The sequence below is a fragment of the Cupressus sempervirens genome, chromosome 5, assembly GCF_028749045.1.
Source record: "Cupressus sempervirens isolate cs-2001-9-10 chromosome 5, ASM2874904v1, whole genome shotgun sequence".
NCBI lineage: Eukaryota > Viridiplantae > Streptophyta > Pinopsida > Cupressales > Cupressaceae > Cupressus > Cupressus sempervirens.
The window spans coordinates 694,778,094-694,794,473 of record NC_143122.1 but is presented as its reverse complement, the minus strand read 5'-3'; positions in this window follow the sequence as shown (position 1 = coordinate 694,794,473).

Here is a 16,380-nt window from a genome sequence, read left to right as displayed (position 1 = left end):
TTCTCATCCGAGAAAATACAAAGAGCCACCCAAGGAAATGTGAATTGACAGTTGTAAAGGTGTTTTCTCACGCGAAGTTTTGCAGAACTGGAAGTGAGGAAAGGAGAAAACAAAAAAAATTGGATTGTAGGTGAAGAGATTCTAATGATTTCGGAAGTTTATGAACAAAGTATTAATAGTATTGGTAAGTTTCAGAAAGATATGAACATTGTTTTCAAATTTTGGACATCATGTTGGTTTGTAAGTAAACAAGTGTTTTGTAGATAATGGATGCAAATAGTAGTCATAAAGAATCCAACCAAGGACAAAGCAACATGGAATAATGGGGGAGTCTTGAACTTTTTTTATTTGGATGATTTGGATAGTTTGTAGACTCAAAAAAGAAACTCTTTTACCCCTATAACCAAAAATGGTAGAGGTGGAAAAATATTTGTCTCAAAACTTATGTGCATGCATTCAACTCACATAGTTGTGTCACTCCACTAGAGGGCACCCATGTTTTTAGTGTATTCCAAGGACTCAATAACATATATGTTAAAAAATGAGTACACTTGTGGTAGGGATCAAGGGTGTATACCACCTTCCAACATCCAGAAATGTGAGTTCTAATTATGGGCTTCTAAATCCACATACACTTCAACATGATCTTTACATGTCAAAAACATCCTGAAATTAACATGGGATGTCCATTCAGTATGACTGAACAAAGTAATCTATTGCCTTCTAACTAGATGAGGTTTTTCCTATTCACTCTCAGAATTTTGAGATCAACAACAAACCAAACTAGTACGAAGGATTTGAAAGCATGAAAATTTAATCTAATCTATGTTTTTTATGTTTTTCAAATGCAAAGACACAAAGATTCATCTAAATGAAATTGAAACTAATCTAAGAACAATTGAAAATAGTAACTAGTTGAATGCAGTTTAATCTCAATGATCAGCATATGAAAGCAAAAGAAAATTTGAATGCAAGTGCTTGAGTAATAAAATTAGCATTAATTCAATACTTTTCATGTGGATCCTCTCAAAATGAGAGGTTAAAGGTTATATATATAGAATCCAAGAATTTAATCAACGGTCAAGGTCAATCTAAGTGTACAATCCTAATTGTAGATAAGATTGAGTCCTCCATTTTTTATGGAGTTGAATGCGAGGAAATAGGAGATAAAAATTATCCATTTAAATATGTGCTCACAATTAGATTTTCTAGTTAATTAATTAACTAGTTTCAACAATTATGAGGACATGTTTGAATTAATAAATATTATTAATTCCCTTTTTTATGTGACATGAAACAGGAAAGGATATTGATCCATTCAAACATTTCGTCATAATTAGATATTCTAATTAAGTAAATAATTAGTTTCAAACAGAATGAGATATATTTAGTTAAACCAAAGTATTTTAATTCCTTCTTTATGTGTAGTAGTTGAAGGTGTCGATTTAATTTAATTAAAGTACTTAGGATTTATAATTAAATTAATTAAATTAATAGGTTTAATTTAGCTAATTCAATTAATATTTAGGAATTAAGTAAAGTAAGTGATTAATACAGATTAATGATTTTCTACATTTGACACTTAGGTGGAGTAGAGATTATCAAAATCAAAATTATCTAGTACAATAGGACTTTAAGTAATATTGATAAGTTGAAATTGGTTCAGAATACAAATGTGCCAATTTAAGGGTATTACAATTTCCCCTTTTGAATGAATGTCCAAGTAGCACATTGATTCAAAGAAATTAGAAGTCTGTGATTATAGACCAAGAGTTGAGATTGGTTCTGAGATTGATGACACAGAGACCAACTAATGATATTTCTAACGTTATCTCCAGAATGAAGCTTAACCTTAAGGAATCTAGATAGAATAGCTAGATACCAATAGAAACAACAAAGATTATCAAACTTCACAGAATTGTTCCCAGAACAAGATTCAGTTCTCAAGAATCAAGGTTAGATTGCTTTGATACCTATCCATTAGAAGATGACAAGATTAATCATGATTCATAAGATTATCCCTAGAACGAGGCTTAATCGTTAGGACTCAAGGTTAGATTGCTCTAATACATGTCCATTAAATAGTAATTTAAAGCAAGAGTTTAGAATTATCTCCAAAATGAATCTTAATTCTCTAGGGTCTAGATAGAACACCTAAATATTGGTCCATAAAAAAGTTAACAATACATATGTAAGAGATTCAAAGATGTTCAATGATGTAATCATCATCCTGCCCCCTCGAGAGAAAATTTGAAAGACGACACATTAGAAAGAAATTAATTTGAAGCATTTTAAAACCTTGGTTGACCATGGTTGACCAAATTTGACTAGAGTTAACTTTTTTGAAAATTATGAAAGAGTTCAAGTAATGTGTGTTTTTAAAATATTGTCAAAGTCACAAAGTATCAATAAGTGGAACTACATAGGCACTAAGTCACGTTAGTCCCAAAAATTTAAAGTGTGTTTTTTAGCTATTTAAGTGTGTCAGATTTCAAATTTGATCTCGAAAATGAGTTTAGAGCAGCAGATTAGCTAATGGTGTAATTTTCACGTCAATCCAAGCACTTTGAAAAATTAGGTCAAAACTTATATAAGGGCCCAAAAGGTCATTTTCAATTCATTTGTGCATTTTTCTTTTGTGGAGAAAAGATCTCTGAGGAGAAAATGGCGATCCTCGTGTAGAGTCATCATTTTGAGCTTTCCAAGTGACACAACCAGCCAACAGACTATGGACCTCCGATGAGTAGTCAACAATCCTTCCTCGCTTACACATTTTGATCATTTTTTGAATAATTTTTAGTGTTTTATATTTACTATTGTCGACGACCTCATGCAAGAACCCAATTTTTCATGCGAGTTCCTAGGTAAATTCATGTGAGGAAGTGCCACTTGGGCACTTTCTCATGTAGCATACAGGGTTTCCTCATGCAAGAGGTACCCATATCTCATGTGAGAGACCCTAAATCATATCATTTTTTCACTTGTAGTGAAGATTTTCCTCACAAAACATTGTTTGCTTGCTCAATTTAGTAGGTTTCCTCATGCAAGGAAGTCATTTCTTTATGCAAAAAACAAAATTCTTGTGCAAGAATTTGAAATCTCAAACAAAATTCTAGCATTTTTTGTAAGAGTAATTTGTCAAAAACATAATTTTTAGCCTTCATTTTGCATAATCGTCATTCTATGTTTCATGTATGGTGCATTTTTGCCGCATTTAAGAGTAGTATGATGTTTCATATGTCAAATATTGATTGTATGATTGATGTTTGCATGTTTGCAGGTTGTGTTTCCAAACATTTTGTTTTGATCACATTATCCAATTGTAGGAGCATTGATTAGGAAGCTAGAAGCGGTTGAGTGAGCTCATATATGCACACTTGGATTATCGCATCTATGTTATACCTCTGATCTGTGCGTGAATCGTGAATTGTTGATAGCACTTTTTGAGCATTTCCATTTGGAGATGAACATCTTCCATAGTTCACTAGGAAAGATTACCATCACATTGGAGGACATCTACAAGATACTCTAGATCCCATTTCATAGACCTCATTATGGGTAGAGCAATTCCTTGGGAGGAGTTAATTCAGCTCTATGGTGATAGGCATGGATTAGCAATGGTACTTGGAGTATTTGTGATAGAGGCAATCATAGATTGGAGTGTGGTTGGGGTTGAATTATATAGAGGATACTTAAACAACCAATACATTTTGGATGGGGTCAGTGTATGCTAGCCCACATGTATCACGAGATGCATGAGATTGTGTATTGAGATAAGAAGAGCATGGTAGTAGGTTTTTATGTGTTATAGATCTAGGCATGGGAGCACTTGCTGATTATGAGACCCATCTCTGATGATATGAGATAGCCCAAGGAGCTTTATATTCGTAGGTGCCAATGCTAGATGACCCAAAATACTCTGGGTAAGACTAGGATGTGAAGATCACAACTAGATGGCATGGTTTCAGTGATATAGCGGCCATGGGGAGAGACAGAGACATGGGATGATGCATGATCAGAGCTCGGATACATGTTTGACTCTTAGCCACTAATTTCTTGCTCTATCCAGGTGATCAATAAATTTTCATTGACACTTGTATGGTGATAGTATGACAGGTCACGAGGCATCTCATAGGAGTATTGCACCTATGTTCGCTTCACCATGGAGGTGGAGAAGGGATGGTTAGTTAGACTAGACCCTAGGAGGTCTATGATTGATGTTTTCTCGATTAACATGACACATTGGGATTATATGCTTATATTTGTAGATGGGGGAATGACTCTGACATATAGGGAGCATTTTGCCAGTCATCCCTTTCCTAAGTTTATAGACCTAGTGGGATGGTAGTGCCTTTATAGCTAGTACATACACCATAGTAGCAACCACAACAATAGGGACCTAGGTAGCATACATCACAGGAGCATATCCATCCTCATTAGATGAGACTGGATCCCAATGTTGGTGGGAGTGGGAGTGGGCTTAGACATTCTTGGGGTGAGATGAGGACCTTAGGTGCTATTAAAGGAGAGGTATAGACATAGCATGTTGATGACTAGCCTTCGCAACAACTAGAGTAGGATATGGGTAATGAGGAGATGTAGGAGCAACCTGTTCCAGAGCCACTAATCAGAGAAACTCAGGCACAAACCTAAGATGCTCTGAGGAAATCTAGGGAGAGATTGACAATGATAGAGTGACAATTGATTGAGCTATAGATTTAGGTGACAATTAGAGATATGCGATTAGTGGATCATGCTCGAGAGATCCATGAGTTTTGTGAGCAATTAGAGTAGCAATGAGATGACGCATGATTATAGGGTGCCAAGGAAGTCTATTACTATGTTGGGTATATCACACTTGTGCCTAATGTGGAAAGTAGATGCCTATATTTTCTTAGTATGCTAGAGCATCAGATGGTGTATGTCAGCCAAAGAGAGAAGATGCTCCTCATCCTTCTCCTCCTCCACCTGAGGATGAGGGAGAAGGAAATAATTATCTTTCTCTCTTCTCTCTTACCTTTTGAGGATGTATTTTGGATGTCTCAACATTTTTTTGTATCATTTTGTGATTGATAGTGCTCGAGTAGCATGCATTTTTGTATCAATGTACACTTTACTCCATTAGAGAGATGTATGTATATGATATCTTTTAATTTGAGTACCTTTGGATGTGTCACATTTTCTCTTATAGTTTGTCATACATGAGGTGTTATCGATATGGTTGTGATGAATGTAAATTTATATGATGTATGAATTTAGTGTAAATGAGATGAATGTGAAAATATGTAGAACTACATCAAATGAAGAGTGTTGATTAGCTCTTTGAGCAATTCTTCCTTAGTTGTTGAAAGTTGTTAAGCACCATATCCAAACACTACAATAACTATGCATGGACCAAGCTAGTTAGGCTCAAACTTCCCTTTCTATATATGTTATTGTTGATTCTTAGAGTTTTCCTTTAGGATGAGGTCAACCATTTGAAAGCCATGTGGTTTGACCTTCTTTTTGTAGGTTTTAGACATACACTTTTGATAAGCTCAAAGATGATCAGAGAGATTCTCAAAGTAGGAATCTTGACCTGAATAGGAAGCACAACATATGCTCCATATACCAAAGCAAAGGGTATTGTTCCTATTGGAGTTATGATGCTAGCTTTGTAAGACCATAAAGTTAGATTAATTTGAAGGTGTCAGTCCCTTCCATATTTTTTGACTGTGTCATGTAAGATCTTAAGGATAACCTTGTTAAATGCTTCTTCTTGTCCATTACCCTGAGGGTAATAAGTAAAAGACCAATGTTACTTGATTTTAAACTTTAAGCATAACTCTTTGAGATCCTTGTTTTTAAACTATCCCTAATTTTCAGTAATGATGAAGGATGGTACACCATACTATATACGATGTAATTAAGAATGAATAGAGCTACAATTTTTTCATTTGCCTCAGGGAGAGGGATTGCTTCCACCCATTTGGTGAAGTATTTTATTGCTATGATAATGGACTTATGTCCATTTGAAGAAGATAGATGAATCTAACCTACTAGATCAAAGGTTCATTGTTGAAATGGCCAAAGCATGGTAAATGGAATTAGCTCCCTAGCTAGAGCATGAATCAGATTTCCATAGAGTTGACATTGTTTGTAGAACTTGGCATATTTAATTGCCTCTTGCTCCATATTTGACCAATAGTAACCAACTATGATAAGTTTACGAGCCAATGTCAAGCCATTAAAGTAAGATGCACAAATGCCTTCATGTATATTGATTAATGCACATTTGGACTCATCAGTCTCTAGACACCTAAGTAGTGTTTCTTCAAGACCTCTCCTAAACAAGTCATTGACAATAATAACATACAGTCATGCACTATGGATTAGGTTACATTTTCCATTTTTCATGTCCTACAATAGAACAGATCATCCAAGATTTAGATGAATTATAAGTAAGGAAGGGTAACATGTCCACTAGGAATTCATGTCACAAATCATTCTCAAGCATCTATAGGATGGAAGCAAGAGTAGTTATTGCATCGACTACCTTGTCTTCCTGAGGAACTTGTTGAAAAGTGACATGAGAAAAGTATTTTTTTAAATCATCAACTATTTGTTTATAAGATGTCAACTTCTCATCATTTATCTGGTAAACATCATTGACCTAATTGATTATAGTTGTAAATCACCAAATATATTCAATTAATCTACTCTCCATTTGAGTAAATTCTTCATGTTCTTAATTAATGCTTCATATTCTAAAATATTATTTGTACAAGGAAATAGAATCTTGTACACCTTAGGAAATGAATTATTTTTTGGTGTTATGAATAAGAGTCCAGCACCAGATCATTTTTTTTTTAAAGGAACCATCAAAGAACATCACCCATGTTTGATGTGTTAGCATTAAAATAGATTCATCAGGGAATTCAATATTTAGTGGTAGTAGACTTTGCATTGGTGCTTCTGCTAATTGATTAGCAATTGCATATCCTTTGATAGCCTTTCTTTCAACATATGTAATATCAAACTCACTTAGTATCATGACCCATTTAGCTAACCTTCCAATTAAAGTTGCCTTGCTAGGTAAATACTTCAATGGATCAATTTTTAAAACCAATCACATAGTGTGAGAAAGCATGTAATGCCTCAACTTTTGAGAGGCAATGATGATTGCCAAGCGAGATTTTTCAATAATGGTATAGTCTATTTCATAAAAAATCAATGTGTGACTAAGATAATTGATAGCTCATTCCTTGTTATCATTGTCCTCCTAATCTAGTAAGATACCAAGAGATTACTTTGTTGCTGAGATATACAAAATGAGAGGCTTCCCATAAATAGGAGGCATCAACATCAGTGGATTGGAAAGATATTGTTTTATCTATGTTAAACTCTAATCAAAATATTTGTTCCAATCATATTTTACAGCTTTATGTAGAGTCTTAGTAAAAGGTTGTAATCTATCCACCAATTGTGAAATGAATCTACGAATGGATTGAAGTCTTTCTTGCAACTCCCTCATTTGACTAATACTATAGAGTGGAGACATTTCCATTATTGCTTGAACTTTTTCTTGGTCCACCTTGACTCCTTTTCAAAAAACAATATAGCCAAGTAACTTCCCAAATGTGACACCAAATGCTCATTTATTGGTATTTAATCTGATATTAATTTTCTCCATATGATCTAGGATTGGTCCCAAATATTGAAGATGAGTGTTGTGTTGTGTACTCTTGACCAAGGTATCATGAACATACTCCTCCATCATAGTCCACTTTTATTTTCATCTTAATTTTTACAAATTCATTCAACAACTACAATATTACTGGACTCTCCTTATTGTTGTTGAATATAAGGAGTATCAATAGTTTTGTCATAAGAATCACTATCAAAATCCATAGTACTAACACATGGTAGAAAGTCATCTAGTTCTATGAAAAACTTAGAAAGATCTAAAGGAATTGGATAAGGAAAAGTATTCTTATCATTAGAGATATCCTCATGATTATCTGACTCAGTTTATGACTCATGTTTAGATGAACTTTCACATTCTGGTATGAATTTATTGATTCCTAGATGAAAGGGAATTTTCTTGAAACCTAGGCATGTTGTATCCTGAGACCATATTTCTTTGATAGGATCAATCAAGCCATTGGTGTTACATCCAATTGGACCATTTCCTTTTTAACCAAAGCATTTCATTAGCTTAAGACCTAGACCATACTTTTCAGGAGTAATCTCATGAGACTATTCTATGATATCAACTAGAATTTCCTCTGTATATAACCATGTAGTGATCGCTCTAGTTTCATCTTCCTCTTCTAGAGGTATAGTAGCTTTGACAAAGGCACCATTGGATTTAGTCTAAGGTGATAACACAAAAGGTATCTACACTTCAAATGGTCTCCCATAATGATAGGGATACTTAGGAAGAGATGCCAAATATAGAATAGGTTTAATGTGATACTCGGCCATCCCGATATCTTTCAACTTGAGTGACTTCTCCATTTCTTTTAGTTTATTGACATAATGATCTATAGGTTCCCTGTTAGTAGGTACAAAGCTTTCAACATATCTTAGCATGTTATAGGTGTAAATAGTATTAGCAGGTATAGTAACTTCATATCCTTGAAAAGGAAACTTGATGCATTGATGGTACATTGAAGGCACAGCTTGTATTTCATGTATCCATGGTCTCCCTAACAAGATATTGTATCCTAATGGAATGTCAAGGACTTGACAAGTAACATTCCTTTCTACTGGACCAACTAGAAGTAGCAACACAACAAGACCTAGTGATTCACACTTGACTTCATCATATGCCTTAATGGTTATTTTGCGATGAGGATTAATTAACTCTTTAGAACAACTGAATTGTTTGAGAAAAGTAGCAAAACAAAAGTTTAGACCAGCTCCATTGTCAATGAGCATGCAACGAACACCTTTTTGATGTATCATAACTTCAATGTGCAATAGTTGGTTATGAGGATGACTCAATGAATTATCGTCCTATTTAGAAAAGGACAAATAATGAGGTGAAGTCAAATGACCTACCATAGATTGAAACTTTTCAAGATCAAGATCTTGAGCTACACTTTCCTAGTTGATGGATTTATCAAGAATCTAAATATGAGTAGGCAAGATTTTAAGTAATTCAAAGATTGTTATTTGAGTGTTCATCCATTGCAATTGGTCAAGGATACTATAGTTGGTAACTACGAAGGATGTTGTAATTTTCATACCTTTTCCAGATGAAACAACAATAGGTTTATCTTTATATTTATCTACCTATAGAGAAGAAGGCACAAGGTCTTTGAGTACTATCTTGGCATGATAATGTGTAACAACATTTGCACAATATTGTGACTACTCTTGATTAGATGTAATAGATATAGCACCTCTTAAGAAAAATGGAGTCTTAGGTTTCATATTTTCATGCTTTCCTTTAATCACGATAGCATCACAATGTTCAAAGTCCAAGGGTTCAATCATGTTGATTATGTTATCATTATTGGTGTATGTATAATTAACCTTGTTATTGGTATTTTGTTTACAATTTTTTTCCTTTTTATAATGTGGAAATCACTCCTTAAAATCTTTGTGGTATGAATTCTTATTATGTCTATCTACAACAATTTCACCATCATAAATTAAATCCTAAACTTTATGACATAGGTTGATACAATTGTCTTTTTGTGACCCTTGTTCTAATGGTATTTGTAAAATGCATTCTCGTTCCACCATGTGGGTCATGGTTGTGGATCATAAGGATGAGCATTATCCAATGGAGTAATGATCTAATTTTGAATCAAGGTTTTATAGACCATGTCTAGAGGTTCACCAAGAGATGTGTACTCTTGTTTGGGTCATGTAACCCAAGATGAGTTCTTTGTTTTGTTCCCAAAAGTTATGTTATCAGGAGCAGATTTATCAATAGTTTTAGATGTATTGATATTATTTGTGATGTTGAAAGCCAAATTAGAGGGTTTAGAAGTAATATTATCTACTACTCCATCATGTACTACCTCTCAATTCTTGTTTACAAACTTTGATTTATCCTTACTAGAGGTAGACCCTTGCTTGATGTCTTTTTGAAAAGTTATTTTGCCATTTTTGACCATAAACTCCTCTATTTTGATAGCTTGTGTAATCATGTTTTCAAAGCTATTTGGACCTTGAAGTTGAATTCTATACCCAAAATTGGGCAAAATATTATCCATGAATCTACTGAGTTTTTATATTTTAGGAATTTTTTGTGAGTATTTTGTATACAATTGTTGCCAGCTTTCAAGAAATGTGAGGAAAGATTCTCCAATATTTTTTTAAGGTTACACAAATCATGTATGTTGATTGGATATTGTATATTGTGTGAGTATTGCTAAATAAACATATTATCAATCTCATCAAATGTTTGAATACCAATAGGCAATCTTGGAAACCATTGCATGGCTTGACCACCTAGACTCCATAAGAACAAACACATAAGATATGTTTAATTTTGCATGAATTTCATAAACCAAATACCAAATTCCCTCAAATAATCTTGGGAATCAGATGTTTATAAGTATTTGTCATATTTGGGTAACTCAACTCCTCTTGGAAAAGGAGGCATATTCAAATACTTGTCAAAAGGAAATGGACAAATAGTATCTAATGTGTAATTTTTTGTTGGTTTATCCTTGTCATGCATCATTTAGACCTATTTCTCTTGCATGGCCTATAGTTGTTTTTGTAACTCAGATGTTTTAGTTTCTTCTTCTTGTGTGAAAAAATTTTCAACATTGAAATGTTCAAGTAGTTTTTCTAGTTCTTGAGTGAGCTTGAGGAAAAAAAAAAATTTCTCATCATGTAGAAAGATCTCTATCATTTTGTAAAAATTTTTATCCTTATGACACTTCTCTATGTCTTCTAGTTGTATCCCTTCAACATCCCTGTACTCATTAGTGCAGATGTAAGCTTCTTTCACTCTTTCATTTCTTTGGTAATCTTGTTGGTATTGTCTCCTATTGTTTCTCTTATTTCTTGATCTTGATCAATGATTTTAGGAGTGTAAAAGCTTTTAGTATGTGTGGGTTGTAGAAGTGTTAGGAACAAGAGATCAACTATTCCATTCAAAGATGTAGGTGTTCTACTAATATCCAAATGTTCTTGATATAATGGATTTTGAGTTTTCTGCAAGTTTATAGAAAATATTCTTCGAGCACAAGGTAGACCAATAGGTGAAAGAGATCGTAAGGACCTTTCATTGAATTCAAACTATATGTTAAGTTGGGAGAGACCTCTGCCACAATTTCTACCTCTATCTCTACCACGTCATGGTCTATAGGGAGTAAATATGTTTCCACTACTTGTTGAAAAATTCATTGACTATGACTTAAAAGAATGTTTGACTATGACTTAAGAGAAGGATCACACTAGAACATTGTCTCAAAGTGAGTTAGCATGTTGTATATCTAGGTATGAATAGTATGAGAAATGGCTAGAACAGCCAAGAGTTTTGACTATAGTGACACAAGGCATAACAAACATGAGTGGTAGCTTCTTTAGCTAAGAGCTTCTAGCTCTTTGTAGGCTACTCCTAACCTACTATAGGGTCTTCTCTCCTAACCATAACTCAAAGGATACCTCTACAATGCCCTTTCTCAAAGAAACCCACCCACCAATTCAAAACTTCAATGTCATTCTCCCAATTCACCTAAAATGAATTCTTTTGCCTAGAATGCCAAAACTTCCCCGAGAACACCAAGTGCCTCAAAAAAAAGATAAAATACTCATATTGATTTCCTTAGCTCATTCTACACCATTCATTCAAGGTTCTCTCACCCAAATCACCAAATTGGCTAGTTAGGCCTTTTAGACCTAAGAGCCCCTATTATTCCTCCTAGAAACAAGGAATGAACTTTAACTTATAAAAACCCTCAATAAGGCCCCTTGATTTACACTAGACATTTTTTCCCTATGACCAACCCTTGAAGATTTTGCAGCTCTAGGGTTCTGGCAATGTCTGTACTATATGGATTCAGAAAACCCTACTTTTAAGGGTTTTGAAAGCAATGTTTATGTTTCCCTTCTTTATAGGTGTAAAAATCTATACCTAGCCTTCTCCTTTGAGTTTATCTTTATTCACACATTTCTCCTACCTTACCAATTTGAGAGTGGCCCATGCCAATCATTTGTTCTTCACAAGAACTTTTTACAAGTATCTCCTTTCAACTTGCCAAACTTGCTAGCTTTCCTAGGGCTCACTTGTAAATGTAGCATTTCAGCTTCCACAACCTCCACAAACCTTATTTACATTATGAAAAAAGTTTATTTCAAATTCTTCAAGATGCATGGTGTTTAGAACAATGACACTTAGTCTATAGCCCATTCGATACTAGTTATACAAAACTCGACAATAGGACTAACAAAGACAAATAAAATTCTAAATCTTATTGAATGCCCACTAAAAACCAAAAAAATTGCACATAGATTCAATACATGAACACAAGATCCTACTTCAGCAAAAATAGTCTTCTATTCAATCAAAAACATCAAACTATGCTTCAAATGCTGAAAATTGTCCTCTTGTTGGTGTTGTCCATACACCCAACTATCCAAAGCTTGGAACTGAGTTGGAAAATTCTTAAATAGACTTCACCCTACTTAATAATTTGTATTTTGAACCATAAGTACCAAAATTTTCTAGTTTACAAAAACTTCCTAAAAATTTCTCAACCAATTTTTCAAAATTACAAAGTTGTCAATGCAACTTTTTGACAACTTTTGCAATTTTCCTCCTAGAGTCTTCAAACTTGAAAATAATGTTATAAAACCTCCTAGGATGACCTTATAACATATAAGAGACATATTTACACAAAAGGTTTCCCCCTTTCATTTCATTTTGCCTCATTTTTCCTCCTACAACAATGTTTGCAATTTCCTCTTATCAAGACCTAATTGACCAAATTAGACTCCTAAATCAAAACCTATCAACTCAAACATCCTAAGAACACCTTGGGACTTTATCACTAGTCCTTATTATCTCCATGTTTGGTTAGACCATCCAAAAACCAAATAAAAAGTAGCCTTAGGGTTGATCTTACCCTAGGTGCCTCTACACCATTCTCCCCTTGCATGAAGAAGTTAACCTATACTACTGGAGACAAGAACTCATTGTCGATGCCTAGCTTCTTAAAGTCACCCTTAGCAATCCAAGTTGCCTTAGCCTTAGATAAATCCATCCATTTCACCAGTGCTCCTTGTAGACCTTATTTCTTGTGCTCTTCTTCACCCTGAAGTCCAATATCTTTTCAACCTATGGTTGTTTCTTTTAGGCACCTTCATCTCTTCTACATCCTTGTTCAACTCTTCCTGATACTCTATGTCACCCATATTGGGACCTCTGTATGGTACTAGGTCTTTCACATTAAATATTGGAGAAAGAGACATGTCCTTTGGTAAACCTATCTTGTAGGCATTGGGTCCATACTTCTCAAGGATCTTGCATGGCCCAATCCTCATCTGAAACTTACTAGGGATTCCCTTTTGTGACCTAGCCTTGTTGAGATACACCATCACCAAGTCTCCCACTTGAAACTACAACTCTCTCATCACCTCATCCTTATTCTCTTTCAACTTCTAATTGGCTTCCAATAAAGTTTTCTTCACTTGATCATGTACCTTCTTCATTGATTGCACAAAGTCATCAACTTGTCCATTGATCTTGTTATGTGAAGGTAGGTCTCTCAACTCCATTATACCAATTGAGTGAGTATCATATACCACTTGGAAAGGACTTAACCCTATTTTCCTATCCTTGCTATCATTGTATGCAAATTCAGCTTGGGGAATAACTTGCTCCCAACTTTGTCCATATTCCTTGGTGAGGCAATTCCAAGCCTCTTCCATAGGGTTTTCCAAAAGTTCCCCATAAACTTAACATCCCTAATAGCCAGTATACTCCTTGGAAAGCCATGTATCCTAATCACCTTGAAGAATAGGTTGGCCACATTACTTGCATCATGTGTACAGTCTTGCACAATATGAAGTGGTCAATCTTAATGAACCTATCTACTACCACAAAGACACTATCCATCATTATCCTAGTCCTTGGTAATCCCACTATAAAGTCCATGTTGATGCATTCTAAAGGTCTATTAGGAATAGTGAGAGGCTAGTAGAGCCTTGTATTTGATGAAGTTCCCTTTGCCTTCTGGCATATGGTGCATTTCTCCACATACCTCCTAACATCTCTCTACATTTTAAGCTAGTAGTAGAACCTTTCCACAAGATCCAAGGTCTTGTTCAGACTAAAGTTCCCACTCATGCTCCTGTTGTGCTTCTATTGTATGAGATTCTCCCTCATGGATCCCCTTGGAATGCACAACTATTGACCCTTCAACAATAGTCCATTTTGCAAGATATATTCAGAAAAATCACTATGGAAATGATTAGCAAAATTGGTACATACCTTATAAACCTCTAAAAAACTAGTGTCCTCCTCATAAAGTTCTTTGAAACCATCCAAGCCAATGCTCTACAACTTGACTTCTTGCACTATCATTAATCTCCTACTCAAAGCATCTACCACCTTATTGTTTGTCCCCTTCTTATGCTTGATATTGAAGGTATAGGACTATAAGAGCTCCATCCATTTGATATGTCTTAGACTTAGCTTCTTTTATGAGTTAATGAAACTCAAAGTTTGGTTAGCTATGAAGATTAAAAACTCCTTAGGCAACAAGTAGTGCCTCCACCTCTTGAGGGCTTGGACAAGCGCATAAAGCTCTAGGTCATATGTTGAATACCTTATCTTGGCTTCATTGAACCTCTCACTAAAAAATGCTATTGATATTCCCTCACAACTTAGAACTACTCCAATTGCTATATTGCTAGCATCACACTCCACCACAAATGGCCTCTCAAAACTAGGTAGAACCAAGATAGGTTGGGTTTCTACTACCATCTTCAACCTCTCAAAACTCTAATTTGTAGATTTGGTCCACATAAATTTAGTCTTCATGTGCCCTTTGATTGTATCCATCATAGGTGCACATATTTCATTAAATCTTCTTACAAACTTCTCATAAAATTGTTCCAATCCACAAAAAATAATAACCTTGGTAGTAGATCTAGGTGTAGGCCAACTCAAAATAGCCTCTACCTTGTCCTTTTCCATCTTAAGACTTCCTTGGGATACTATAAACCCCAAATACACTAGTTCATCTATCATGAACTCACTCTTTTCCAAGTTGACTATCAACTTCTCCTCTTGGAACTTCCTTAATACCAACTCTAGGTCTTTCATATGTTCCTCCTTGGTTTTACTAAAGATGAGAATGTCATCTAGATATACCACAATAAATACCCCAATGTAATCCTTCAAAACCTCATTCATGACTCTCATGAAGCTACTTGGTGCATTGGTTAGGACAAATGGCATTACCAACCACTCATAAAGATCCTCAATAGTCTTAAATGTAGACTTCCATTCACCCCCCTCTTTTATCTTGATCTAATAGTATCCACTTTTAAGATCAATTTTGGAGAAGTACCTAACTCCACATAGATAATCCATCAAGTCTTCTATCCTAGGAATAGGAAATTGTATCTAATTTTTATTCTATTAATTTCCCTAGAATCGATACACATTCTCCACTTACCTCCCTTTCTAGGTGCTAAGGCCATTGGTGTGACTCATAAACTGATGTTCTTCCTAATCAGCCCCTGATCAAGTAACTCTTGAACTTGCCTTGCAATCTCCTTGTTCTGCTCTAGAGTCATCTTGTATGTAGCTTTGTTTGGTAGTGATGCTCCTAGTATGAAGTCAATTTGATGACTGTTGTGGTCTCCACAACACATGCCCCATTCCTAGCTAGAAATGGGGACCCCCTACTTTTTTTGACTCCTGGACTCATAGTTTGGGAGTTGGGAGAAGAAAATTTTTTTTTATACCTTAGGATTTTAGAGTCAATATTCGAAAAAATCACAAAAAAATCAAAAAATTGAAAAACACAAAAAATTCAAAAAAAAAATTAAAAAGAAAAAATTTGAAAAAGCATCACACATTTACACTGCGTGCATTTGTGCCTCGTGCGCACGTTCACACCACCGCGGCTCGTACTACATGCATTCATGCCACCGCAGCTCATGTGCGTGCTTCTTTGTGCCTCCGTGGGTTGCATTCATGCTTCTATGACGCGCGCACACATCTTTGTGCTACCGTAGTGCGCACACCTCCATGGTTTGCACATGTGCACACACCTGCCTACCTCCACAGTTTGCGCCCACACGCGCATGCCTCCATAGTTCATAAGTGTGCGCGCATGCACAATCAAGGCGCCTCATGCGCATTTGCACCGCACGCTCCCAAAGCACCATGTGTGCTCGTCAAGCCACCTTTTCACC